Here is a 24,881-nt window from a genome sequence, read left to right as displayed (position 1 = left end):
ACTAAAACAGAACATGAACTCACGTTTGTAATTCTAAAAAAGGACACTTAATGAAATAAGTTTGATTCCACAAAGGAAGGGAAGCAACATAATTTAACAGTCAAACTTTACCAGAATTTCTTTTGCACTTTATTTCCTACATTCCTTACAATTACATAATTATTTTCATGACTTCCAGACTTTGTGATGCACTTTACAGTAAAAAACCCTTGCTCTGCTGCAAGACTACCTCCACGGAGCTACAGTGATCCCCGGATCCCCTGTGGACCTCAACAATTCCAATTAATCTCCAACAATTGGCTTTTAAGTGGCACTACTGGCCACCGGCACACCAGCCATTATTGCAAACTTCTGCACCACCTATCGTTGTGCACATCCCCACTGAGGCCTTTAAAACATGAACGTTCGATATAGGAGCAAAGGTAGACATTTGACCCCTCAAATTTGCTTTGCCGTTCAACATCATAACGGCTGATCTGTTCGTATTTTGAATCCCAAATTCCCACCTGTCCCAATAAGCTTTGATTCTCTTGCCTAATGATAGTCTTTTTCTTAAAAATAATTTAATGCACCCTCGGTACTGGAGGAACACTGTCTCGTTTTTACTGTATAGATTGTATATAGTAGAAATGACAAATAAAACCTACTCTACTCTGTGCTCTACTCTACTAATGATCCACCTCCACCTCTGTCTAAAGTCACATATCCTACAGAGTAAAGGATTCTCCCTATCTCTATCCTAAAAAGGGGACCTCTAATATAAGCAAAAATGCTCCCCAGTCTGCTCTGACCCACAAGAGGAAACCGTCTTTCCAACTTGTCAACACATTCTGCTTCTTACATGCTTCAGTCAAGTCACTCCTCTCTCTTCTAAACTCCAGAGGAACAAACCTAGCCTGTCCAAATTATCCTCAAGAAACAATCTGCTCATTCTCAGTATCAATCTAGAAATCTCCTCTGAACTGCCTCAAATGTATTTACTTAAATAAGGGGATCAAAACTACACACAGTATTTGAGATGTCATGTCACCAAAGCCTTGTATAATTGAAGCATAACATCCTTACTTTTGGGTTCAGTTTCTCTTGAAATAAAAGATAGCATCCCTGTAGCCTTCTTGATTATGTACTGTACTTGCACACAATTCTTTTTAACTCATGCCCTAGAATATCTAAATCCATCTGCACCACAATATTCTGTACCACATCTAAATAATACCTTCCTTTTCGGCCTGCCTACCAAAGTGAAGAACTTTACATTTTCCCACATTATACACTAACCAAAAGATTCTTCCCACTCACTCAATCTCATCTACATCTGTCTGCAAAATGCTTATGTCTTCTTCACATCATACTTTCCTACTTATCTTGGTTTCTTGTGTGAATTTAGCAACCATGTCTTTGCTCCCCTCATCAAAGGCCTTGACATAAGTTGTAAAATGTTGAGACCCCAGCAGTTTCCTCTGCACAACTCCACTCATCATATCCTGCCAATAAATAAAAGACATTTTTTTTTGCTCTCTGTTTTCTGTCAGTCAGCCAAACTTCTATCAAGCTAATATGATACTCCCTATACCAACACTTTTGTTTTCTATAGTAATCATTGATGAAGATGACCTTATCAAATGCTTTCTGGAACTCCAAGTAGGTTATGCTCCACACTCCTCCAAAATATAACTCCAAGTAAAGGCATCCTTTGTCCACACCATGTTACTCCTTCAATGGACTCAGATAAATTGGTTAAACACAACCTCTCCTTGACAAAACAAAGCTAACTCTTCATGATGACCTTGAGTTTTTATAAGTGTACAGCAAATTGTTCAGCCCACAGCATTAGCAGTTTGCGTAATACCACTCACCATGTTATCATAATTTCACTAAAACCTCTCTTCTTACACTGGCTAATTTACAGCTATTCCTGGAATGTGTCGTCAATGCTCTATAGTGACGACAGAAGCAAAATATTTATTCTTGTCATCTGCCATTACCTAACTATCTACTGTAACCTCCAAATTTTCACTTTTCAGCGGACTAACACTAATTTTACTTTCTTTTTCCTATTTAGGTACTTGCTGAAACTCTGGATGCTTGTTATTACATTCCCAGCTTGCTTTCCTTCATATTGAATTTCTTTCTCCTAATTAGCAGTTTAATCATCTCTGCAGTTGTTCTGACCAATCATTTGATGTGGCACTAATCCATGCATTTTACTTGTTTTTTCTTTAAGTTTGATGCTTTCCTTAAACACTTTGGATAACCGTAGGTAGCAGGCCTTCACTTGAAAATTTTTCTTTTTACTGGGAATATTCTTTCTTTTTCGGTCTATGCAGTTAGTTCCAGAAGGTGCTGCTCTAAGAAACAATCTTGAAAGCATTCCATGAGCTACTCATCCAGGCTTCGATTACCAATCTATTTTATCCAGTTTATATATATATATATATATATATATATAGAGTGAAGTCACCCACGACTATTGTTGTCCTTTCAACACAAGCACCCAATAGTTAGCCTTGCATACTTTGTCCCACATTGAAGTTACTTTTATGGGTCTATAGTCTGCCCCTATTTCCACAGACCTGGCCTTCCAAAGGGTATGTACCTGTCAGAGTCAAGTAAATGCATCTTTCCAAATGAATTAAAGTAAGACTGCCCATGAAAATGATTCTGACCTCTCACTGACAATATAATGCATTGGCAACTCCTTCCCATGCCTGTGTGATGTACTCTGATGACAAATGTCATGATTATCATTTCTATCAGATTTTCTCTCACTCCTATATCTGCCTTTCCAATCACCATAGTGAAACTAAAATTAAGAACTTTAATGCAAAGCCATAAGTGCAATAAGCCACCAAAGAAACTGGTTTGGGATTTTCCCTTTGTGAAAATGTTATTGAGTCATGCTGAATAACATTGTGATGTTCATTGGCTTAAGTTAATGAAGCAAGAAGTTGATATCAAAAAATAATGAGGCACAGCAATCAGTCTCAAATAATGTTTTCAGTAATATTCATCTTCATGTCCTTCATTATTTGCAATCTTTTCTGAAAATGAAATGTATAATTGGAAAACAAAATCTCTTGTGAGGCTTTATCGCCTGTTGCAATGCAACAAATCTGTATTGGGTATTAGAAAGCGAATAGTCAGAATTTGGCATGCGGTGATGTATTTAATGCCCAAGAAGTGATTTTGACAGACTTTCAAGTGTGTTGTGCCATAGCCAGTATAAATTATATCAAGTCAATCAAGCCTCTGCAACATTTAATTTCATGATCTTTTCATTTTGTGTCTGACTTAGAGTGTGGAGCATAACCTAAACCAAGACACAGATCATGAGACCACCAGTGCAAAGATATGAAACAGAATATTGCCACAGGCACTATTGTGGATTCATAAACAATAATCAGGAAGTACTGCAGGGTAAAGGTATGATTTATTCTTGTGGAATTAGATGATAAACAACCAAAATAAAGATCATAACAGCAACACACTGAATATTAGAAAGTATAAAAGGAAAGAGTTTAAAAACTTAAGGAATCTGTTCTGTGTTTACAATCGAAAGCTCATGAAACAAGGGCATAATGTTGATATTCAACCTTAAAAATTAAACAAAAAGGAAACAAATTTTTTAAAGATCTGAACATTTTGGGCTAGAATTAGCAGCAACTTGAACTATGTGTTGTTCTGCGATCAGTAATTCAAGTTGTTACTTTTTAAATATGGAAACCTCTGTCATATCTGTGGAGAAGCTTGAGTTTTTAACAAGAAAAAGCATCAGGAAAAGACGGTACTGCCCCATTAGGATTGTACTTTTAGCCATATCATTAGCTTTGTTTCTGAATTGAAACTTGCTTTGGGAAATGCAACATTCCTGCCTATGAATCAGGCCACTGAGCAACATTTTCTGGGCATTAAGCATTAGAAATCTACTGCCTATTATATTGGCACCACGGATGTATATCCCTGAAAGAGGCAAAAACTGTTTTGCCAGTTTTCTTAGACAGTACTTTCCAAATCTTTATCATGTGGAAGACCAAAGGCTGCAGATGCAGAGGAAGACAGGCTTTTTGCCATCACACCTTCATAATTTGGAAATGTATTACTGTTCCTTCAGTGTCACTGGGTCAAAATGTTGAAACAGTCTCACTCACAGCACTGTGGGTATACCTACATTACACGTACTGCAGCAGCTAAAGAAGGCAGCTCTCCACCATCTTTAAAAGGATAATTAAATATGTGACATATATGCAAAATCAGATAAAGATGGCCATATCCCAAGAATGCATTAAGGAGAGGAGCCTGTTTGAGGGTTTGCACATTCCCCACCAGCTACCTCACTGACCCACTGCCATGTGGTCAGAAATGGGTAAAAATGAATTTTTGGTCTAAAGTTCATAACTCCTGAATATATGAAACATTTTCATGAAACACACATCATTGTGATGAGGGAGTAGGGAACAAGGAACAGCCAAACCCTGGATGTTTCACAGAGTCGAACACACTTGCATTTATTGCATATCTCTATAATTAGGAAAAATTAGACAACAAACCTTGGATTAGTTTCCTGTGGACCAAGTGTCAACATTTCCTAATCCTTCCCCCAAGCCCACACCTCATCCTTCTGCCCCACCATTACCACCAGCATCCTGAATCTACAAACTAATTGCGAAAGATTTAAACACAAGCATGAGTATCCCACTAGTATTTCTACCAAGAGCGCATTAATTATACATAACGAGTGAATGCTGTCAATTGGTCAACTCTGGAGGCTGCCATAGCCAAGTTGGATCTTGTCTATAAAACAGACACTTCTAGAATTCCTGGAAAGTACCAGCCTCTCTGGATCTTGAAGACGCACTGAGGCCTTAGCTACCATCCTGACTCTGAACAGTCTATTCAGCATACATTCTTAATTCAACTGATTGAGCCATTCCTTTATGATTCAACTACTCAGTGAACAGACTCACACAATCAAACTTTTTAAATCTAAACTATCTCAATATTTCTGCAAAATGAGCAATAATTACTCAAAACTGAAATTATTTGGTGCAACACTTCCCCCTAAGTTCTTTCCTCTATTCCTTGTGTGTTCTACATTGCAATAATCTCTTTCTAATAAAAAAGTGTTGATCTACTATTATATATAAATTAGAATAAAGTGCAAGTAGATATAAGTCAGCATGAGCGGTAATTCTGTATCCTAGTCAGCAAGTCACTAAGTTAGATTCTATGTAATAAAAACCAGCCTACTTCCTTTCGGTTAATATTACAGATCTGACAACTACTACATAAGTAACAATTGCCTTTATGAAGCATGATTAACATTACAAATTTGCCTCACAGAGACTTAATCAAAGACAATTTGATACTTAACCACATAAGTAGATAACATAATAGGTGACTAACAGCTTAATCAGTGAGGTTTGTTTCAAGGAACATCTTGATGAGAAAGGTAAAAGGTAGAGAGGTTTAAGGGAGCAATTCCATAGGGTTAGGCATTACAGTCAATATCAGGGATGAGCAAGAGCTCAGAAATGGAAGAGCAAAGAGATATTTGTGGCTGGTAGAACTGGAGGAATATCCAGAGATAAAGAGGGGTGAAAAGACCACAGATAAATTTGAAAGCACGGATGAAAATTTGAAGCTTTTCCATAGTGTCAGACTGGGTGCCAACATAGGTCACAGGGATAAATAATAGGACTTAGTGTGCTTAAGCATGTAGGCAGCAGAAGAGATGACAATTTGTTCTGTCAAAGTTTCCAAGTATTATGTGAAAAGAAAATTGCTGCAACACATGAATAAAGCACAAAGAGGTGAGGTGAATGAAACACAAGACTTCAGCACAGAACCTCACATTTTGGCCTTCAGAACAGGAAACCAAATCTTGCCAAACAAAGGTAGGTGCCACTGTACTGACAGCAGAGTCACAGAGTAAAATAAATACCATCAACTATTGTACAATTCCGAGCACATGCAAGACCTTAACCCAACATTTGACAGCTTGTAAGCCATGTCACATTTGTACCATTGCATTACTGTTCTTGCCATCACTTTTTGAAAGACTTTTTTAATGCTGCACAATTTTTCAACCATTGAGGTGAAGAAAAATGAAATGTCGGAAGCCAGCATTAAAATAATTAAATGGAATGCAAGCTACCATGAAATTTATTAAGTTCTTTTGTATAATATTTTGCATTTTTTGATGAAGTGATTTTTTTACAGATTTTAATCATGTACTGACAACTATTTTCAATACTTAATCATTTGTTCCAGGTTTAATCATTTGCCCATAAAATGCAGGACATTTTTGTAATAAATGAGACCTCTGTTTGAGTGCTATTGAAGATATCAATTTTTTTTTAAAAAATCTGTCTTGACTTTTTATTCTGCACTACCAAGACAGATGCAAGAATACCAGATTGAAAATGAAACAACAATTTATAGCAGTGACGATTTGATATCAACTAAATTAATTTGAACTAGAAAACAGTGGTAGAACCAGACACAATCAATATGAATGTACAAAGAGGAAATCATGCTTGACAAATCTGTTGAAATTCTTTGAGGGTATAATTAGGACAGTTGATCAGAAGGAGCCAGTGGATGTGATTATCAGAACACTTTTGACAGAGTCTCATGTAATAGATTAAAATGTGAAAGTAAAGTATTTGGGTCTGAGGGTAATATGTTGAGATGGATAAAAAACTGGTTAGCAGGCAGGAAACAAAAGGTAGGAATCAATGAGTCATTTGTGGCAGGTAATGACCAATAGGGTACCTTGGTACTAGGATCCCAGTATTCACAATGTATGTCAATAATTTAGATTACGGAACTAAATATAATATCTCAAAATTTACAGATGACACAAAGCTGGGTGGAAGGGTGAGCTGTGAGGAAGATGACGAGATGTTGCAGTATGATTTCAACAGGCTGAGTGAGTGAGAACATGCATGGCAAATGCAGTATCATGTGAGTATGTGTGAAGTTACCCACTTTGGTAGCAAAAATAAGAAGAAAGATTGGTATTTGAATGGCTGTAAACTGGGAAGGGGATTGCTCAATTAGGTGGTATGCTTATGCACCAGTCACTGAAAGTAAACACGCAACTGCAGCAGGCAGTGAAGAAAGCAAATTGTTTGTTGGCCTTCATAGTGTTATAAGGTGTAGGTGTGTACTGTAACTTTAAGGGAGCGGAAATTTCTGGCTGGCACAGCATGTTCGGAAAGAATTTAAAATGTAACATTTGACTTTGAAACCAATAGTCCAGATGAGTTGCCATGATACAAAAACATATTCAAATTCAGCCAATCAGTTTAAATTATGCCGCAGATACCAAAGTCCAATCAAATTTGAATTTACCATTTTGAAAACACCAAATTAATGAAATGATCCAATGTTTTGGGGTATAAAATCATCCATTTTGAAAAGTTAGAGAACTGCCAAGAAAACTAACAAGTGTAGACTGCTAGCTGAATAGCTCTCTGAAGGGTACCTGTTCATATGAAAGACCTATGAAGTAGAATACTGAAGAAAGATGACAGGAAAAAATCTACAGAGGAAGATACAAAGAGGAGATTCTGACTGGTTTTGAAATTTGCATTTTTTAAGTAAATCTTAGTCTGGGTTTTTATTGGAGCAGTATTGTAGAGTGGCAAGGTACAAGATAGGTTTAACAGAAAGGAGTTGTAAATAGTTGTTGGTTTTAATATTCTCTGTTGGACTTAAAGAATAAAATTGTTAATTTTTACTTTAAATAGTGACCTTGGGGATAAGCTCGTGGCCTCTCAGAATTTCACAGATTATGCCACGAAGTGAGCTTCTCTGTGTGTTGGGTTTAAATTAACAGAGGGGTTTACCCTATGTTGTAACAACAGTGAGAGAATTTGAGTACGGGAACAAAGATGTCATGCTGCAATTATACGAGGCATTAGTGAGGCCACACCTGGAATGTTGTGTACAATTTTGGTCCCCTCATTGGAGGAAGGATGTTTTTGCTATAGAGGGAGTGCAATGAAGGTTTACCAAATTGATTCTTGGGATGGCAGAACTGTATTCACTTAAGTTTAAAATAATGAATAGGAATCTTGTAGAAACCTATAAAATTCTAACAAAGAATATAATTTAAATGCATGAAGCACATTCCCAATGTTGAGGGAATCCAGAACCAGGGCCATAATTTAAGGATAAGTGGTAAGCCTTTTAGGACTGAGATGAGGAGTAATTTCTTACCCTGAGAGTGTGAGACTGTGTAATTCATTACCACAAAAAGTGGTTGAGACTATAACATTAAGTGCTTTCAAGCAGGAGATGGTATCTCTTGGAACTAAAGGATTCATGGGGTATGAGGGAGGGTATGATTAGGGCATTGAACTGAATGATGAGTCACGATCATGATGAATGGCAGAGCAGGCTGAACTAGTGGAATGGCCTACTCCTGTTACTACCTTCTATGTTTTTATGTTTTGTATTTGAGTGCTGCTTTCCAGGAAATATAGAGGCTTCAACATTCTTCTGTTAGTAGCCTTGCCTGACGACCATCAGTTGAAGCTTTATACCCATTTCCAGGGTTGTACTCTGTCCCTATCTGCCAGCATCCAATTGTCATGTCAGATTATTCACCTGAGCCAGCTGGGGGCAAGGGAGAAAGGAAATGGTGCTGCACAATCTGCTATGCCAGTAAAAACAATATATTTTTTAAAATTTTCAATGTGGTCACTGCCTGCTGTCTCTTTAGCAAAACTGATATTCAATGTCAATGCAATGCTGTCAGAAAATTCAACAATTGGTGGCTGATCTCAAGCAGCAAAAAGAAAATGGGACCCTTGCCACATTTCCCATTTGCTTTTAATGAGTCAGGGCAGGCAGTGGAAGCAAGTCTGATTCGTATTCTGAATTAAGCTGTAATTAAGTAATCTCGCACTGACAGACCATGAAGCTACATGGTGCAGCAAATGGAAAAGTCAAACCAAATTGGAGCATGATTAAACTGAGATATAGCATCAGATCTGAGAAGGAAATGTATGGAATGTAAAGACAGCTTCATTCTTCTCTTCTCTGTTTACTTCTTGTGCCATGTACAAGGTAAAATAACTCATTTGACATCACTTCCCACATCGGCAGAAACTAATTGAAGTGTAGAACATTCACAGTGCAGAAAGTGACCATTTGTCTCTCCATGCCTGTGCTGGGTATAAAAGAACTATCCAGCCAATAATGCCACTTTCTAGATTTTGACCTGTAAGCACACTTCAAGTACATGATCAGATTTCTTTTTAAAAAGTGATCAGGATCCTGTTTCTACTTCTCTTTCAGACAGTGGATTCAAGACCTGCACTCAGATGAATAATTTCTCCTCAACTCCTTTCTAATTCCTCTGCCTTTTTATCCATGTCCCCTCATTTGTCACCTCTTTCCCCCGGAAAATAGGTCCTTCCAATCCACAAAGTCCTTCGTCATGTTATACACTTCAGTAAAATCTCCTCACAGCTTCCTCTGTTCCAAAGAAAATAACCCTAGCCAATCCAATCTTTCTCCATAGAATAAATTCTCCAGTTCTTTCAACATCATCATAAATCTTCTCTATATCTTCTCGAGGATTATTATATCCTATGTGCTATACAAGTGATCTAACTATGGCTTAACCAGTGTACTCACTTCAAGGATAAGCTTGCTGCATTTTAATTGATACCTTGGTGACTGAAGGGAAGTATTTCCTCAGTGTTTTTTTTAACTATTTAATCTATTTGACATTCCACCTTTAGGAATTTGTAGAAAAATAACATATCAAGGTCCCTTAATTTCTCTGTATCTTATAGTTGAGGTATAAAACACCTGACATCATGGGATAAGCTCCACTCATCAAGATATAACGGAGTGTTTTCAGCCGGAGCTAAACAGATTGTAATCAACATTCTTCCAGTTTTATCAGGACTAAGGTCATGTATTTAATAGGAATGTGTACTTATTCTTAAATCGAGGAAACCAGCCCCCAAAGGTCGAGTGGTCAATGTAGTGCAGGCTTCCTCTTTTCCAACTATTAGTTTGAATCTGGCATCAATTCAAGGAAGGATGTCCAGGAATCCAGCTGCAAAGATTTCAGGTACAAGATAACCTGGATTGACACGCCAGGTTAATGGAACATGAACTTTAAAAGCTGGAATCACTTGGATGAGATCTGAACCCAATGCTGTGCACACATTGGCTGCTACATTTCCCTGTGTCATGAGAATGACTACACTTCAAAGTAGACTGCAAAGTATCTTTGGGAAACCAGAGATTGAGAAGTTGATTATATAGATTCAAGCTCTTGCATATTCATATTGCCTCTTTAAAATCTATGAATCTGTATTCCCAGATCTCTCAGCAAATTTATCCTGCTAAAAATATTAACATTTGAAAACCACTTCTTTTCATTATCCCTTATCCTAAAATATCATCTTTCACATTTTTCTGACCACTTCTCTGATACAGCCATGCTCTCCTATAGCCTGTTGCTTTCTCATATTCAAAAATATAGTGTTTCATGCCTTTAGAAAATTCATACAGATAATATTAAACACATCCCTTGAACCTATATATTCAAGGACTTCCTTCAGTTATTTCAATCTCAGTTTTTCTGTTGAAAAAAATCTATGTTGACTATCTCCAATTAGCTCTTTCCTCTGTTAAGTGCTGTTTCATTTCTGCAAGGTTAACCTCAACCAGGGCAAGATTAATTGGCCTATAATTTCCTATCTTCAATTAATGGCCTTTCTTAATTGGGGGTAACACAGGAACTGATGACTGATGCTTCAGCAGTTTACTCCCCAATCATCATTTTTGCTCTTGGATACATATGATTAGCATCTTGGGACTTTTATTTTAAACATTTAAATTAATGTAATCCGCTTTTCAGTCTTTATTCATCCACATCCTCCTAGGTAAGTTTTTTAGCTACGTTTTATGTTTTCCAGCTAAGTTTTACAGCTTCTTCTATGAAGTACCTGGTGAGATTCCACCCTCACTCCCTGGAGTAGGATTGATCCCTTTTGCGTGAATAGTTTGCTCAAGGAATCGGAGTTGCTATGGCACCTTGCACATTTGCATGCATATAATAGACTGGAACTTGCGGACAGTGGTGGAATGACTCCAATATTCTTTCTATCACGTGGCTATTCAGGAATCTCTCCCACTTTTACTACCTGCTGTTGATTGGGTGTTGAAAAGCTTTGCAAAGTTGACACTCAAAACAGTTTGATCATGTGATGAATATACCACCCATGGTACTCCAACTCAAAGACAAGAATTCTACCCATTCTGACATAAGGCTTCTTCCATGAACACTTTGCTTCTCTTTATGTTGACTGACAGCTTCTACCTTTCAATCCTTATACTTCACTCCCTCTGTCACTGATGCTCAGCAGCAGCAGGGTGTATTGAAAAACAGTAAGATGTACTGCAGAAATTCACCAAAGATCCTGAGACAGCACCTTCCAAACCCACAACCACTTCCATCTAGAAGGACAAGGGCAGTAGACACATGGGAACTCCACCACCTGCAAGTTCCCCTCCAAGTCACTCACCATCCTGACTTGGAAATATATCACGATCCCTTCACTGTTGCTGAGTCAAAATCCTAGAATTGCCTCCCTAAGGGCAGTGTGGGTGGACTGCTTTAGTTCAAGAAGGCAGCTCACCACCACCTTCTCAAAGGCAATTCGGACAAGCAATAAATGCTGGCCAGTCAGCAACACCCACGTCCCGGGTGTGAAAAGATAAAAAAAATTCACCCCCTGTGCTTTCAATTTATAATAATGCATTCTTAAATAATTATCACCCTTATAAATAATGCATGATCACAAATACACAGTCAAAATGTAAGAGAGTTGTATTTATAGAGCACTTCAATCCCCCATCAATAATGTAAAGAAACATATCTTTGCACTTCTCAACTACTCTTATCACATGGTAACATTCATGAAGCCTCGCTTATGGAACAAATTACTTCAGGGTTCAAATTTAAAACTAAATTAGCTCGCTTCAACAGCCCTTACTAATATACCTGAGGATGAACGGGTTATATCCTGGTAATGTGAGGAGGCTTACTCTTACAGTAGCATCTCTGGAATACCATAGGATCTTTCAGCAGGAATTCAGTTTAACAACAATTCTACACCAAACTTCAAAACAGTGACATTTGGCACTGTCTCCGAAAGCACTGTGCACACAATTATGACAGCATTAGGGATCCATACATTTGGCAGAGTTAATCAAAAGTACAGAATCAGTCACAGTTATAGATAGAAAGCCTTCTGGAGCTTTTACATCTGTGCTCAAGAGGCCAGAGTTGGACCAACCCAATTATGTCAGTGCGACATAGGCTGGAAGACGTTACAGTGAAAGGGAAGAGTGAGGCAAACGAGGGATTTGAAAACAAGGATAGACGTTTTAAAATGTAACATAAGTCAGTAGACACAAAGGAGTGATGGGTGATTGGGAGTGGGTGAGAGGGAGATGGCAGAGATTTGAAATATCTCATGTTTATAGAGGGCAAAACAATTGGTGGCTGATCAGAAATGCATTGGAGTAGTCAAATCTAGAGATAACAAAGAAATAAATGAAAATTTCAGTAGCAGATGAGGAAAAGATGAAGAACTGATGTGATCAAGTTCAAAGTGTGCAGACTTTGTGATGTGTTAACATATTGTTGGAAACTCATCTTGTTTTATGTACATTAGCAATAACTGACAAGGGAATATGATTAATTTATTGGCAATAAATCTCACAAATAATCCTAATCTTGTGATGCAAAGAAAGACTTTGAAAACCAACCATATAAGGAGACAAAATCATGCTGTGATTCCAATGAGTACTTGGAAACTTCATTGAACAGGAAGTTTTTATCATTGTTAGATCAATGCAAATGATCAATTGCCAATTTCAGATCTTTGTAAATCAGGAAGTATATATCAGTGATGACTCTAAGTATCGTTGCTCTCTGCTATTCCATCATGTCCAAGTAACTTACCCTTTGCAATCTGCTCAGTGTTCAAGGTGACGGATAATGACGCCTCTGCTGGCTACACACCTGTGCTATATTTTATAGCACCATTTTCAAATCTCTTCCAGCAACAACATTTGTGTGATCACAGAGAAACGTCTTCTACAGTACTTACTTCATCATTTTTATATTTCATTAAACATGAAATACACAGGTAGAGAGTCCTCCACATGGTGTGTTAGACAGTTGGAACATTTAATTGGGAAGGACTGTCTTTGAGAAGAACATACTACTTTCTCATGCCCACTCTGATAAAGTCCATGGAAGAAAGTCTCACCTTTTCTCTAATTGATGCCCTTGAATGGGTAATAAAGGTTTAATTCTGCTTCTGCTGGCATCAACTGTCCACCGCATGTTGGGTGCTAAACATAGAGAAATCATTAAGTGCAAACCCTGACAAATGTGCTTACCATCTCTCAGAGTTGTTGGGAAGGGGAGGGATGTGCTGTTGTTGCTCAAAAATGAAGAACCCAGCATTAAGAAGGGCTAGCCCACCTAGAGATACCTTCCTCTCCCCCACGTATTGCTGACCCCACCCCTCAAGATCCCCTTCCCACCAGCACTCACTCCTTCCACATCTATGGTCCCTGTGGGTGCAATACCAGTAGCAGCCACCACTTCCCTAGTGGCAATATTGAGTCTAAAAGAGCTGCCAGCTCTTGCCAGGTCAGCTTACAGGCCTCAAAGTCATTGATAAAGGGGGATTTCATTGGATTTTTCCAAAATAATGCAAAGCAATGGTTGTACCAATTCTCTGGATAGCAGCAAAGACTGGTTCCTTCCAGTATGGTTTGATCTGGAATGAAGTTTCATGTTTTCATGTTCAGCTGTCAAGAATATGAGCAAGAAGGGTTTACACAGATATGGGTCAAATGCTGGCAAGTGGGATTAGATTAATACAGAATATCTGGTTGACATGGACAGGTTGGACCAAAGGGTCTGTTTCCATGCTCTATGATCCTATGACCCTCATTGAGCACATTTTGACACATCTCTGTGGCAGGTGGGATTTCAACATGGGTTTTCTTGTTCAGAGTTAGGTACAGTATTACTATAGTATAAACACCTACCCATAACTTTGTGTGGGCTGTAGATAACTTACAGTTATTTTAATCAATCTGTTCAGACATGTTATGACACAACGCTGGGATAGATAGGACCAAAAACCATTTCTTCTGGCTCAGAGATGAGGACATTATCATTGAAATATAAGTCCCTCTTCTGTGAATATTTTTTAAACTATCTATTTAGATATATTATGACACTTCTCTGCAACAAGTAGGACTTGAATCAACATCTCCTTGTCCAGGAATAGGGACATGATCAATACGGTACAAGGCTCACCAAAACCTCCTTTGAAATTCTGTCAATCCAGCCAAAGATGTCTCCAGTGTCAATGGAGGCTATTTATACATGTAAAATAGCATAAGCCTGTAGATATTTTCAAATCAACTCTGCAGAGGTGTAATTACATTCCTCTGGAGCAAGAGAACTTGAATTTGGATTTCCTGGTTCAGAAATGGAGACACTAACAACACCAAGGCAATGGCCTAGTGGTATTATTGCTGGTCTCTTAACCCAGAGACCCAGGTAATGTGGACCCTGGCTCGAATGCCATCATGGCAGATGGTGGAATGAAGAGTCCATGATGACCAGGAATCCATTGCCAATCATTGGAAAAACCCATCTGATTCACTGATGTCATTGAGGGAATGAAACTGCTATCCTTAAGTGGTTTGACCTACATGTTACACCAGACCAACAATAATGTGTTTGACCCCCTAACTACCTCTGGGCAATTAGGGATGGGCAATAAATGCTGGCCTAGCCAGCAGCAGCCTCGTCCCATGAATGAATAAAATTACAAAAACACAAACTCAGGCCTTCCCTATACTCAGTCTAAGGGTCTACCTGATGATTACTGAAAGAGGATTAATCATGGCTGAATCTTAATCAGAAGATGTTGTTTAATACAAGATAGCATTTGGTGCATGTTATGTTGTCTTGTTGAGCCTAATTACAATGTCATCAGTAGCCTGAGCTGACATGTCTGTTTCCATTGAGACCATGTGCTAGACAGCTTGACAAATTGTGTGACATTATCAGATTGTGTGAAGCTTAATACAGCTTCAACATTAATCCTACAGAACTGTGACCTTATACAGGAACTACTAATGATAGTATCAGACCATTACAATTCAAGGAATGAGTGAATGCAAAGGTATAAAGAACTGAATGAAGCCAAATTGATGATAAAGCATTCTGGTTAATAATAGTGTTCTGCAATGTAAAATGGATTGCTGTTTCAACAATAAGGTATTTAGAACATAGAACATCACAGTGCTGTACAGGCCCTGCAGCACTCAATGTTGCGCCGCCCTGTGAAACCAACCTGAAGCCCATCTAACCTTCACTATTCCATTCTCGTCCATATGTCTATCCAATGACTATTTAAATGCCCTTAAAGTTGGCGAGTGTCGCAGGCAGTGAATTCCATGCCCCTACTACCCTCTGAGTCAAGAAACTACCTCTGACACCTGCCCTAAACCTATCACCCCTCAATTTGAAGCTATGTCCGCTTGTGCTAGCCATCATGATCCAAGGAAAAATGCTCTCACTGTCTACCCGATCTAACCCTCTGATTATCTTATATGTCTCAATTAAGTCACCTCTCAACTTTTTCTCTCTAATGATTACAGCCTCAAGTGCCTCAACCTTTCCTCGTAAGACTTTCCCTCCATACCAGCAACATCCTAGTAAATCTCCTCTGAACCCTTTTGAAATCTTCCACATCCTTTCTATAATGCGGTGATCAGAACTGCATGCAATACTCCAAGGACAAAAAATATCAGATCTAAAAAGGAAAGTAAGCAAATCTTGAAATTCATCATGCTTCTTTGTAACTGATCAATTTATAAACGTCATCTCTGGAAATAATGGATCTCAATCCTAAATTGTAATTTAATGGTAGCATTAGTTAATAAGAGTAGAACTGGTAAATTAACCTATAAAGAAACAGGACAACCATAATTCTTTATCATTTTGAGTTCAAAAATCTTATCTGCTTTGAATGGTCATTTTTATTTTAATCAATTCTCAGGCTATGGGTGTCACTATATGTTCAACACTTATTACCCAGACCCAGTCAAAGTATGCAGTTTCATTATGTGAGGAATTGTGAATGGAATAGAATGCTCTGTTGTCATCAGAGAATAGACCTTTTGCTGACCTTATGATAGAGAAAAGGTTACTGATAAAAGGAATTAAAGACAGCTGTGCCAAGTATGTTGTCTTGAAGACCTCCCACAGTGATGTCCTGGGGCTGAGCTAACTGGCCTCCAACAATCACAACAACAGTTTTGCGCAGACTATCAATCCCACTTGAGGAGAGCTTTACCCTGATGCTTATGAACTGCAATTTTGCTTCGATTCTCTGGTGCCACAATCAAAAAATGTTATGCTATTGAATGTACTCACTCTCATTTCTGAAATTCAGCTCTTGTATTCAGTATCTAATTATACACAGCCAGTAATAAATTGGTGTAGATTACCTATTCATATAAATTTAAGAATGTGACCATATTAACTATGCACTAAATCCTGTTTGCATTAATTTGATATGTTCAAGTGGCTCGAGTATCATACTGTCACTCTGTTTGGACATGAATAATCCATTATATTATTGTCGCTGTTTCCAATTATAAAGAAGTAGAAAGGAGGGACAACTCCCACCCAAACAACTTGGTACTTTAGACCAACTTTTTTGTGAGAAAAGGGGGTGGTTCTTTCTGATCTTTTAGAAAAGCTTAGAATACCTAAATAATCAAATTCTTTCAAAGTATGCAATGTGTCATAACATAGATAGAAGGTACCATAAAGAGCAAGAGGCATAACCAGATCAACTTCTTTAGCTGTGAATTGAGTGTTCATTGACAAGACACTGGAAGGAACTCCATCTTCTTTTCCAAAGGACACTGCAAGATTTTCATATCCATCGCATGGGTTAGATGGGACCTTAGTTTATCACTTTCTCTGAAAGGTCTCACTCTTCTAACAATGCAGCACTCCATCAGCACTGAACAGAAAGATCAACGTGGATTATGTGCAGAGTAACTGACTCTTAAGAAGCGATATAAAAGGGTCCCATAAAAATGGGACAAGCTGAAGTGGTGTTGTCAAGATTAGAGGGCAGGAACGAGTAAGAGTGGGAGATTCCACAACAATAACACATTCTTTAAAAAACAGGACAGTGCACAACTTCTGTCTTCCAGTTAAGCTCTCCCTGAAATTTAGAGGCTCCCTCCCTATATTTAAGCCAATCCATGATTGTGGAATAAAGCAGGACACTAAACAGCAAGAGGAAACTCAAGGCAGTCGCTGAGATCAATGTCTAATTAATCCAGTGAATTCAGTGAAAGAATGACATAAATAGTGTCCTGAGAAGATGATATAAATCATGTGACAAACACTCAATTATGAGATGATTTGTCAGTTGCATTATGTTCTCAAGATCACAGAGGGAGATTTTAATCCTGAACCTTCTATCTCAGCGGCGAGAATACGAACACTCAGCACCCTGGGGAAGGAACCTGATGAGATCCTTGGAGGAAGGTCAGGGTGAAAGACCAGGGGAGAAACTTGAAAGGTCACCTATGGGTTGGCGGACGAATGCATTCCCACTTCTGTGTGTTCACGTTGCAGTCAGGTAAGCTACAGAGGTGGCTACCCATCTGGCAGCAACATGTTGCCAATTGGTAGAAACTTCTGCTGCCCATGAATTCTTAATGGCGGCTGATCATCCCTATACAGTGGGGGAAGACCAGACAGTTCCCTGAAGGCAGCCTACTAGGTGTAGGCGGGGGGAGCTAGCAATATCTTATCCCCTTCACTTGACCGCCAGCACCCATGTGGCAAGTCTGCACAGGGTCTCTCTCCACAATGATGAACTGCCTGTTGTGTGTCACGAATACATTTTACCAAATAGCACTTCTTCCAAGGGCACCTTCAGCTTGAGCTAGCCTTGCAATCAATGTCTCCCAGGTCCAGCCCATAAATGCTGCAGACTCTCTTTATGGAGCAGCCAAGACCCTGTTCCAACCATTGCCCTTCATTAAGTGGTTCTTGCAGATGCTTGCCTATCCTTGCGAGGTTGTGCAGCAGGATTCAAGTGTGTTCTTGACCTTGACCTTTAAAGGCAACAAGGGCCCATCCTTCATGAGCCAAATGTGAAAATCTCAAAGTAGCTTCCCCAATAATTCTGTAACTTTAAAGGATGGCATCAAAAATACAAAAAAAGAATCAATTTGATGTTACACACATTGCCCTGCCCCTCTTTGTGTTTGATCCTGTTCACCGATAAGCCACTTCAAATTCAGGCAATATATCTGCATTGTCTGACAATCCAATCACTCTCCCATTCATATGAAATTTCTAGTGACTGGTGAATGGCAGCTTAATATTTGATGCTTGCTATTGTCCAGATGAAGATGTTGTTCCAGGGTGAAATACGTAGTAAACAAAAGGAAAATGATAGAAATCAAAAGCAGATGTATCAACATAAGGAAAGAACACTGATTGGTTCATACTTTAGGGAGAAGACCTTCTTCAGTCCCTGATGCAAGTGCAACAGTTTTGGTATTTACTGCCATACCAAGACAGTCTTTGATTCAGAAGTTCATTTCCTTTGTTCTAATCCATTCATTGACCCACATTAAGTGGTTCCCTGATTTCATAGCAACTTCCCTCAGTTCTAGACATAACTGGTGAAGGGGTAATAGAGTCATAACTATTCAAATTAATTTGAGTGCTTATTTGAAGCAACCTCTGCCACATTTACAGAAAAATGCTGATGAAAAAATATCTCAGGCAAGGACTAATTTCTTCAAAACTTTAAAATCTGTTTGAAAGATGTATTAAAAGACTGATTTTGAGGTGGAAGAAAACTTAGGAAATGTCAACTTCTAGAAATATTACAAGTATTAAAGGTTGGTAGAAGACATTAAAAAATTGTCTTGCCAAGCTGGCATTGCTAACTCATTTCAAACAATACAGTCAGACCTAGTCCAGATTGTCATTTCTTTGTCCCAGACAAATTGAATGAAGGTTGGTGGAAATTAAAGATGGTGGGCAGAATCAGCAGATATCCAGAATCTAAGTGATGCTGCTATTCAATAAAGAATTGAGAAAGAAAACAATGAATTATACGCTAATTAGTCTGACATCATTCATTGTGTTGGAGTTTACTACTGAGGTGGTTGGTGCACTTAGTAAATTATAGTTGAGTGGACAATGTCAACTTAGCTTTATGAAAGGAAAATCATGTTTGACAAATTTGTGAGAGTTCTCTGATGATATAATTAGCAGGGTATATATACAGGAACTAGTAGTGATAATATACCTGGAATTCTGAAAAGAATTCAATAAAGTGCTGCTCAAAAGGTTACTACACAAGGTTTTATGCAGTTGAGGGCAATATATTAACATTGATAGTGGATTGATTAGTGAACAAGAAGCAAAGAATAAGAAAAAAAACGATCATTTTCGTGTTGGCACCGTTTAGACGAAGGATCGGCGATGTGCCTCAAGGGTTTTTTATTCACTCATGGAATGTTTGAATTGAGACCATAGTGAGTTTAGGAGCTGTGTGGCTCTAGTAGAACCTAAAGTGTGTACCAGTGATTGTGAGCAAGTGCTGTTTGGTATGAATCCTTCTGTCATTTTACATATGATTGAGAACAGACTGATGGAATGGCATCTGACTGAGTCAAATTTGTCCTGCTTTTTGTTTATTCAACATATCTGGGCAATTTTCACCTAGTCAAGTGGACACCAGTGCTGTATCTGTCATGAAACAACTTGGTGAGAGGTGCAGAAAGTTCTGGAGCACAAGGTTTACCAGGACATTGCCTGGAAAGCAGTGTTTGCATTATAAAAATAGGCTGGATAGGCTGGGACCTTTCTCACTGGATTGTAGAAAGTTTAGAGGTGGCCTTATCAAGGTTTATGACAGCCACAGATAAGGTGAATATCAAGGGCCTTTTCTCTTGGGTGGGGAAGTTCAAAACTAGGGGAAATATTCTTAAGGTGAAAGGAGAAAGTTTTAAAAAGTACATGAGGGGCAAATTCTTAAGAGTGTGATCCATGTGTGGAATGAACTACCAGAGAAAGTAATGGAATCAGGTACAGTCACAACATTTAAAAGACATTTGGATTGGTTCATGAATAAGAGGGACATGGGCCACATGCAGGCAGGTGGGACTAGTTTCGTTTGGGAACATGGTCTGCATGGATGAATTGGACCAAAGGCTCTGTTTCCATGCTGCATGACTTTGTGACTCTATGATTCTTATTCTTTCATATTATTGTTGTTAGAGTCCATAGTCTTCATATTTACAATGGACCAACCATTTCTTGATACCTTATGGAGTGAATTGAATAGGCTGAAGACTGGCATATGTGATGCTGGAGACCTCTGGAGGAGATTTATAGTTGATACTGAAGGCTTGGACAAAGAGACAGATAGTACTGTATGTAAGTTTGGAAACTATACAAGGTTAGAGGGCATGAAAATGTAGCTTATGAGGAAGACACAGAGATTTATGAAAGAGATAGAGAAAGGTTCAACTCTTTATGCTTTCATGTGATGCGCAATCAATGTTAAGGCTGGCATTTGCCTCCCAGTGCTCAGTGCCTTTGAACTGGGAGGCTTGCTAGCCCATTCCAGAGGGCAGAGTCAAGATTAGAGCGGTGCTGGAAAAGCACAGCAGGTCAGGCAGCATCCGAGGAGCAGGAAAGTCGACGTTTTGGGCAAAAGCCCTTCATCAGGAATGAGCCTGATGAAGGGTTTTTGCCTGAAACGTCGATTTTCCTGCTCCTTGGATGCTGCCTGACCTGCTGTGCTTTTCCAGCACCGCTCTAATCTTGACTCTGATCTCCAGCATCTGCAGTCCTCACTTTCGTCCATTTCAGGCGGCAGTTAAGTGTCATTTTGTGGGTCCGAAGTCACCTGTTGGCCAGACTGGATAAGGATGACAAATTTATTTCTCAAAAAGACGTGAAACAGATGAGATTTTACATGAGTTGATGGTGCGTGCCATGACCACCCTCATAGATAACTGGCTTTCGATCGAGATTTATGAACTGAATTTAACTTTCACCAACAGCTGGAAAGAGATTTGATCTCATGACCCTCAGCATTCACCTGGGACCCAGGATTATGAGTGTCGTGATTATGTTACCACCTCCTTCTGAGTAAAGCAACAAGCTGACATGGGGAATATAACATCGGGGAGTATGAGCCTGTACACTTTGCTTGTAAGAATTGAAAAGCAAAATAGTTTTAAATAGCTGTGAAACTTGTAAAGTTGATGTTCAGATAAATTTGAGGATATTCAAAAAATGTGCTTACAAAAGGAAATAAAAATAATAGACAAAGTTAGCATGCAAATACCACAAGAAATAAGGAAGGCAAATGGCATGTTGGCCTTTATTGGCAGAAGACTTGGGCGGCACGGTGGCTCAGTGACTAGCACTGCAGCCTCATAGTGCCAGGGACCTGGGTTCAATTCCAGCTTCGGGCGACTGTCTGTGTGGAGCTTGTCCGTTCTCCCCGTGTATGTGTGGGTTTTCTCTGGGTGCTCTGGTATCCTCCCACAGTCCAAAGATGTGCAGGTTAGGTGAATTGGCCATGCTAAATTGCCCATAGTGTTAGGTGCATTAGTCAGAGGGAAATGGGTCTGAGTGGGTTACTCTTCGGAGAGTTGGTGTGGACTTGTTAGGCCGAAGGGCCTGTTTCTACACTGTAGGAAATCTAATCAAAAGCAAAATAGTTTTAAATAGCTGTGAAACTTGTAAAGTTGGTGTTCAGATAAATTTGAGGATATTCATAAAATGTGCTTAAAAAAGGGAAAAAAAAATAGAAAAGTTAGCATGCAAATACCGCTAGAAATAAGGAAGGCAAATGGCATGTTGGCCTTTATTGGCAGAAGACTGCAAGGTAGGAATGTGAAAATTGCATCACTGTTGCACAAGGCTTTGGTGAGACTACACCTGGAGAACTGAATGTAGGTGTGCTCTCCATATTTAAGAAAGGATATACTCGTTTTGGAGTTATTACAGCAAAGGTTCATTACACATGTCCTTGGGATGATTGTATTGTCCTATAAAAAGAGGCTGAGCAAGTTGGATTTGTAATGTCTAGATTTCAGAAGAATGACCTGTGATTTACTTGGAACAAACAATATTTTAAAAGTGCTTTACAGGGTGAACACAAAGAGACTGATTCTACTGTCAAGGGAATCTGGAACCTGGGGGCACAGTTTCAGGTAAAGGAGTCAATCATTAACAATGGAGATCAATATAAATTTCTTCACACAAAAAATTGTAAATCTTTTGAATATTCTACTCTAGAGGACTGTGAATCCTCCATCATTTATTATATTAAGGCTGGGAGAGACACCTCCCTGGTACCATTTCTGTGCATATCTTTGATGATTGAATCCAAACAGTGAGTGTTCATTCATGTCATGCCCAAGTCCACCACGTAAAAGTATAATTTTCAGGACCATCCACAGTCTCTGGATGGCATGGGCAAAAGGGCCTTTTTGTTTCTCTTCTTGGCATGGAAATCAATTGCAATACTTTTATCAAAGCGTTGATCAAGCCAAATATTATCATAGTGTAACTGTGGACCTATCTGTTCTGAGTGGGCCCACTCTGCGCTAAGCTTTATAGCTACCATTTAAACAACTGAAAGATATGCAAGTTGACTTTTAATTTAAAGGAACGTTTAATTTCTCTTCCTTCTCATGCAATTTGCACATAAGCGGCTCCATTGTAACCTGTGCTGAAAGGTGATAATGGAACGCTGACAGAGTCAATTTGAGACAGGGGAAGAATAATCACCTTGTTCATCTTAATGATTGACTGAGTCCAATTTCACTTGTTTCAGATAAAATATCTTTAGATATAAGTTAAAGAATTGTGATACAGAAACTCTGAATATCTTTTTTTGTGAACTAGCAGTGATTTCACTAAGATGCTTTATTTTCCAATCTAACACAAGACTTTCTTTCAAGCTCCAAATATTTTACTTGAATAACGAAAACCTCACTTCAGATCCAGCTAAGTACAATATGAAGAGAATATTTCACAGAGAATAAATTGTTTTGTTCTTCCACAGATCTGTACTATTGGATTGGCAGGGCTGCGCATTTAGAAAACAAATTCAAACAGACGGAGCTGAAGACTCTCCTCAATGTTAACTGACCACAGCTTAATGTCACTGAATGCTTATCAACACACTCGAACTGCAGGAAACACAATGAAGGCAATCTCCATTTAATTCTCTTTAGGTATGCCTCTTCTGTTGCACAAAAGAAAGAAAAAAATTGTAATAAATAAAACCACCTGATATGCAATCCGATTCATAAGACACTCTGCAACATAATGCAGTTACGCCTTTTTACTAGAATGTACAATGCAAATATTTTAAAGGTTGTATTTTGCTTATAAGTACTTATACATATTTATGCCATTACTAATTTTGTTCATCTTGTGAAACTGTTCATGAGCAACAACATTATAGTTTTGAAATCTTTGTTTCATTTTGCTCTCCTCTATCCCTGCTTTTTTTCACTTTGTGTTATTTTTGTAAGAATTCCAAAATTACACTGTGACAGTTGAAAAATAACATCAATTACTTCTTCAGTTGAAGTTTCTGTGCAGCTCTTTAACAGATTAAGTATCTGAGTGGGCCTTTCCTGAATATTATGAAATCAAAGGAATTAAAAGAGGAAAAATGGAATTTACAGGACACCAAAGCTGGACAATGAGAGAGAAAGTGAAGCAAATAATTCCTCGCATCCATCATCTCAATTATTGATTTTTTTTTTTAAAAATGACATACTGTCAAAACCTTGAACTTTCCAGGACTCAGCGATGTACCTGGCTAAAATAATAGTCTTGATAACCAGGTTTCGAATCTAAAGTTCAAAGTTAAAATTCATTTTATAATAAGGTGATGAAGGTTTGCTGGCATTGATGGGCTTTCAGAACCATCTTGAGCAACAGGCAAGCAATCTCAGCAGTGTTCACATCAAAAGGCTGCCCAAAGTAATTGGGAATCACATCAGAGCAAGGCTGGATTCCAAGTGTGGAAATTAAAGAGGCATCAACACATCAGGAATTGCGCACTTGAGTGCGCATCATTCACACTTTATAAATAACTTTTAGAAATATCTCAACTCAGGAAAGGAGGCAGCAGAGAATGCCATGTTCTTTTATCATGATACATCTGTTGTCAGTTTGAGCCAGAATTGATTTTGTTTTCACAAGTTGAAAGGAATATGACTTGTTTTATATTCCTCTTATAATGAGTATTTATTTCAGATTGCTCAGCTCTTTTATGCATCAACTATATGTTGGCTACCATTGTGCACAGTTAGGGAATATTTTAAACTTAGCACCTCCCAGCTAGAAATCTGAGAGAATTTGGTTTCAAATCTAGTCTGATTTTACCCTCAACCATAATGGGAGGAATATAAAACTGACATTCCACTTGAACCGCTGGATTTCCTGGTAGGTTAAAATTGTTCATGCATGTTACATCAAAATAATAGCAGTCTAATCTTGGACAAATTTTCCAGTTTGGCCTTGAGATCAGTCAGAAATCAGAGGAACCAAGTGAGAACTTCTAATCTTCACTAAGAATGCCAGTCAGTCTCAAAATCTAAAGCAAAATACATTTTTTATGATTGCCAGTGCAATTTCTTTGCATAACTTCTATCAGGAGTTAGATAAAGGTCCTTGTGATGCTTCATGTTGTCCTGTTATCATGTGCACCAAC

At 38.5% G+C, this 24,881-nt stretch overlaps 1 protein-coding gene and 1 long non-coding RNA gene across 2 annotated transcripts in view; one reads left to right on the top strand and one right to left on the bottom strand.

The window, feature by feature from the left end:
- The window catches only part of LOC122548600 (CUB and sushi domain-containing protein 1-like), a 2,366,391-nt gene that overhangs the window by 1,181,743 nt on the left and 1,159,767 nt on the right, over positions 1 to 24,881 (bottom strand). The window lies entirely within an intron of this gene.
- LOC122542025 lies at positions 5,443 to 23,755 on the top strand. Its single transcript, XR_006309743.1, has 3 exons — positions 5,443 to 5,894; positions 6,857 to 6,966; positions 23,217 to 23,755. It is a non-coding gene; the product is annotated as an uncharacterized LOC122542025 (long non-coding RNA).

Source organism: Chiloscyllium plagiosum, chromosome 3, assembly GCF_004010195.1.
Source record: "Chiloscyllium plagiosum isolate BGI_BamShark_2017 chromosome 3, ASM401019v2, whole genome shotgun sequence".
In the NCBI taxonomy this organism is placed as follows: domain Eukaryota; kingdom Metazoa; phylum Chordata; class Chondrichthyes; order Orectolobiformes; family Hemiscylliidae; genus Chiloscyllium; species Chiloscyllium plagiosum.
Note: the sequence above shows the minus strand (reverse complement) of the source record. Positions and strands in the feature narration are given on the sequence as shown.